A 6000-nucleotide genomic window follows, 5' to 3' on the forward strand; every position below is an offset into this window, starting at 1 on the left:
TATTAGATGCAATGGTTTTCAGTATTGGGACCATGATTTCGGTCTTACCTTGTTCACTGGTCCACATATGGAAGGTACTTTTCGTTGTTGATGTCTCCAGAAGGGTACAGATACAAGAACACACACACACACACACACACACACACACACACACACACACACACACACACACACACACACACACACACACACACACACACACACACACACACACACACACACACACACACACACACAAACTCAGCACTGTTGACAATAACAAAACATGGCATAGCACTAAGAACTGAGGAAAAACACCACCTTTGAGGCATCCGCACTGGAGAATACTAAAAAATAATTAAATTTTTTTTTTTAAATATATGTAAAAAATTAAATATGAATAATAATTAAATAAAAACATAAAATAGTGGGAGTAATAATATCATACAGTAGCAATAAATAAAATAGAAAATAACAGAATGAAAATCAAGAACCCACAGTAAGAAGAGTTTAACTTTAAAGTGATCAATATAAAGTCCCCCAAAAAATGTATGTTATAAAATATTTACAATAGTGAGAATACAGTTTTAGGAGTATTAAGTAAATACTTAAAAAGGATATTTTAAATTTTACAAAAATACATTCAGAAAAAAATTAAGCCTTACTATTATGGGAAAAAGAAGCTGATTTTAACATAATGTGTATGTTAAGATGGAGACTGTTTACAATGGTGGAATTAGGCCACACTGAAAATAAACAAATGAATGCAATGGAAGGAGGGGAAAAAGTTTGGAATATAAAATGATTAAAAAAAGGTAATTTTTTTCCCAATTATTATTTTTTTTAAACTACGACAATTTAAAAGCATAATCCAACACATCCTCCAAAATGTAGGTTTTAATTTATTAACACAATTAATAAAAAATACATAATAATACAAGTTTTTCATTATTTTCTATTTAACAATAAATACATTATAGTCTTTTAAAATATTTATTGTAAAATGTATGAAAACATATATGTACAACTTTATTTATTTGACGTTAAAATCCTAACATTGAAAAAAAATTCCACTTAATCGGACATGTAATTTTTTTTCAAAAGTTTATAGTTTAATTTATTCCACCCCCATCGCTCGCTCCCTGTTTTATTTCTCCAGACAAGCGGTAGGAAAAATAGATGGATGGATGGATGGGTTTATACAAAATGTAATTAGCTATGCAACCGCTAGGCGGTGGTATTGCACTAAAAACACATAATAACCAATGCAAAGACAATTGAATAGTTCTTTCACACAGTTTATCACTTGTTGAGACATACATAGACTATTAATGTAAATCTGAGTCTGAACTTAAACACATTTTCTTAATAATAATAGAAAAAATTACCACTTACATTTTCATGCAATGATGTTTATTCTGTTCCATGTGCAGAAAGTAAAAATGTTGCATTGTGAGGATTGTGGATGCTCCTACAGGTCAGTGCAAGGGACAAACATCTCTTACAGTTAGTGGAGCTACCAGCAAGTCAGTGAGGAGGAGCAACAGAATGGAAAATGACAACAAGCCAAAGTCAATGGAAAGAATAACGTGAGATATACTTGGAAAAGTCCAAAGAGCAGAGGAAGACACACAATTAGGCAGTTTTTTCCTCCCACTTGTGGCCATTGAACAAGAAAAACAACTTTATGCTTGTTAGGCCACGGTTCAGTGAAGAAGAGTGGCGACTTGACTGGCCTCTAATTTCCGCATTTCGTAAACTTCATCAAAAATCATCTTATGTTGTTGAAAATGTATGTTATAAGACGGATCCATGAGAAGCTTCCTTATTCTCAGCCTGTTCGTTGTGGTGTTTAGATTATAGCACATGTAAACCAACTGTTTCCAATTGTCGTGACCTTAACAATGTACGGAACCTTAGTGCATACACAGGAAATGGAACCTTGTACACAGAAGGGAAGTTTTTAAATGATTCTCATGGCAAGTGTATTTTTATATATTCTCACATCAGATAGGCCTACTCTGATGGAGACGGAGTGTTCGATTCTGCTTTGAACAGTTCTTTATTTTGCTTTGTTACATGACCCACAACGCCACACAATTTTCCCATTGGAAATCATTTTAAATAATCATCAATTCCATGGTCAAACTGTTGCCATCATCAATCCTTTGTTAGTTGTAAGTCACTAGGGATGGGTACATTTCATATTTACTGTAAATCAATGCTGTACCAATTACCAGTATCTGCGAGTCAATACCGGTATTTACCGTTACCAATTTTTGGTACTTTTTTGTGTGGTCAGATGTGTCAATTGTTTTTTTAAAAAAATTGATACATAAATCATTTAACATTTAACACAGAGCTGTGCTGTATTATCTTATTTTCTTATACTTCTAAGTCTCATTTGCAAGTACTATACTGTATTATATAGTACAGAGGCTCTTAACCTTTTTGACTTCGGGCCCAATTTCTCCACTACGGAGGGGCCCGGAGCTCACTCAAATATTAACACTGAATATGTAATCTTTCTCTTGATTTTAATCATATTCAATAATTATATGTAACTTACTTACAGTTTACAACCTTGTCAAATGATATAAAAGCATGTGTTAATCACAAAGATTATTAGTAATTTAACACAAAAATCTTAGGCTTAGGTCAGGCTAATTAGAAAAATAACCAAACATTCTGCATAAGAAAGGATCTAACTGATGAATAAAAACATGTCCATACAATTATGTTGTGCTAAAACAAATAAAATAAATTAATAATGAATATGTTTCTTAGCTAAACTGTCAATAAAATTAGAGAGCAAATAAAAATGCAGCATCATAATAAAGTCATAATTTTTGCGCTGAAGAAACGTCTCTATAACTTTAGCTCCAACATTCTTCTGTTTGTTTGAGATTGTCATTACTGCCACAAGTGGTGGAAAAGTGTATTACCACGGACCACAGCTGAGAAACAGCTATTTTTTGGCGGCCCTCTAGGGGCACAACAAAGGGCCCCAGCCCTATGGTAAAGAAATACTGATATTGTAGACTTTGCATGCAGTGGCAATTCCAAGACATAAGATGGCAGCAGTGTATAGACTACGCCTTGCAGGAAGTAGTCTTTGCCATTAGGTTGAATGTGCCAGTCTTTTAGTTTGTTGAGCCCTACAAAGTGTTTGAATGTAACGTTAGTTGTAGTTTTTATTACCAAATTTGTTGGTGCTGGAATTGCCATGTAAAATTACTAATGCTAATCGATGGCATGTCTATGGAAAACCCCATGTAAATTAGCAATCGAGCTAGCCCATTTTGCTGAATTGGAGCCTAACTGTACTTTTGAGCGCCTTCTTCTTGCTTTGTTGGCATGGAAAATTGTAACATTACATAAAGTCTGCTCTGAGCGCCTGACTGCTTCTTTCCCAGGGGAGAGCTTGAGTGCTGAGCCAGCGTGAGTCTGTAAGTACAAATAGGTGCTTACCTATAAAAGTAGCGAATTTGGTACACATCTCTAAAAGTTACTTTTGCACACTATTGTAATTTCCGGGCAATAGAGCACACCGGTATTTAAGCCGCACCCACCAAATTTTAGAAGAAATAAATAGTTTGACATATATTAGCCGCACTGGACCATAAGCCGTAGTTACATACTGGAAATAAATATTTTGTGATTGTTTATTTACATACCCTAATTGTTTCCAAACAGTGCCTGTCAAATGGCAGTAAAACAGCCGATTAAACAAAACAGAAAATAATCATCATGGACCCACTAGCTGCAGAAGCTAGCTCTCCAATCCGCTAAACAGACTCAATAACTCCATGGTGACGTGTTGGTGAATTTACGAAACTGAAACAATAAACAAAAATGCCATTGTAAGTTAATAATACTAACGCAGACACGTTTTAGCCTATTAGCTAATGCTAACGACATTAGCTTGATAACATTACAATAGCACGTACAAACATGCATGAAAACACTCCTACAGACATCACACATTGGACGGTTCAGTGGGTATGAATAGTTTTAGTTGTATTGTAAAACTTACAAACGTTGCTTGGAGTGATAAATGAAGAATCCATACAAGTAGAAACGCTATGGACCAATAGTAGACAGTATGGGATATACTTCAGGTTCCAGGCGTGAAACAGGAAGTTCATTTTTTAACCAGCAGCACCTGCGGTGAAAGATGGTACCATAGCACACCTTTTCACTAACTGTGTTTCCATTGTAGTTTTTCGCAAAATAAAAGCGACATTTCTAAAATTTCAACAAAGTACATTTGTTTTCATTGAAGGGTGTTTTGCGTCATGAGCAGTAATTCTTGTAAAATCTCGTCCCGCGAGACTCCACTTTAAAGAAAATGGACGCTTTGCGATTCCATGGTTTTGGAGCTGTGATTACAATTGCAGCCACTGCTGTTGCCGTGATCGTCAATAGAAGACTAAGGCAGCGGCTGATCGCTCGAAGACAACGTCCTTACGTATGGCAGCGGCCACGCATAAGGGATTTTTGGGAGAGAATTGTGAACAAGGAATTCTCAGACGAATTGTGGATTCAAAGGCACCCTCGACATTGTTTGGAAAATGTTTGTTTTTCTCTGAGCCTGCGGGTCGACCTCTATTGGCGGGAAGAGACCTGCCTTGCTCCCCCCGGCTGACCGATCGGAAGTGAGACCAAAATGACCCATCTGCCCTAATTGTCCTGCATTCGCGCTCCTCTGGTTTGGTTTTTAAGTGCCCTGGGAATACAAAAAAAGTGTTGCTTTTGCGACACACTTCAATATCGAAACGTCTGATAAACCATCTCATGACAGCGTAAAAATGTTGCGATGTTTGAGAGGTTTTTTTGAAATGTGGGTATTTCCATTACCAGTTTTTCAATGCAATATTTAGGTTTTGTGTATTTCTAGGGGTAATGGAAATGCAGCTAGTGTCTCTGTAGGTGTTTTATGACAACTATTTGTTGAACACAAAACATTGTGGCCGTTAGCAATGAAAAATCCATAAAAATTAGCTGCACTGTTTTATAAGCTGCAGGATTCAAAGCGTAGGAAAAAGTAGCGGTTTATAGTCGAAAAAACACGGTAATAGGTTGTTCGCCTGGCTGGTGGCAAAACAACTTGTTAGAGGTCGTTGTAGTTTGACGTCCATGACCTCTTCTACACCTCTTTCAAACCAGCGATGCTTCCTATCCAGAATTTAGACATCAGCGTCCTCAAGGGGGCGCTCCTTTTTTATTAGATGCAAATGGCCGAGGAAGCTGCTCTCCTATGTTGTGCCATGCGTTTGTTTTCTTCAGTTTTATTGTGACGTATTAGACCACTGCTTCGGAAAGTCCAACTATTCTCAGGTGAGATACCTATCATGCTTGTAAAGGTATTATTTAGGTTCGTCAAAAATAACGAGTTACTCATGGGATTAATCACAAAAAATATTGCATTAATCATGTACAGTTGCAGACTAATCACTGTTTATTTTGAGCGCACATGTTCCGTTACCTTAACCGTGGATTGCTACCTGAAAGGCGGCGTGGATTTTCATACTGTCAGTGATCAGGTCAATGCATTGCATACGTCAGTGCAAAAATTTGTGACAAGTGTGCTCGCTGGTACATTTCAATAAAAAATAAACCCAGACTGTCCTTAAACCAAAACCATTACCAAGTTTTGAGCAAGTGAATGACAAATAAAATATTTTAAGAGTTTTCCTGTATGACATTCTAACAATACAATTACATCTGTGTCCAAATATTGTGGTCTTTTGTAGGTTACTTTATTTTTTGTAAGCAAGAAATTGACTGTGACAATTAATCCAAATTTAAAAGTATTATTAATCAGTTTTAGAAAATATTATTAATTTGATTGTATTCGTGTTAATAATACATAAATGGAAAGTAACTACATTCCACATAAACGTGTACTGAAGTGCTGAATGGGAGCTCTAGGTTTGGAGCTAGAGATGTTATATGAAATTATCGGTACCGTTTTTTTTATTATCGGTATTGTTTTTTTTTTATTGTTTTTTTCATTAA

Source organism: Nerophis lumbriciformis, linkage group LG08 (genome assembly GCF_033978685.3).
Source record: "Nerophis lumbriciformis linkage group LG08, RoL_Nlum_v2.1, whole genome shotgun sequence".
In the NCBI taxonomy this organism is placed as follows: Eukaryota; Metazoa; Chordata; class Actinopteri; order Syngnathiformes; family Syngnathidae; genus Nerophis; species Nerophis lumbriciformis.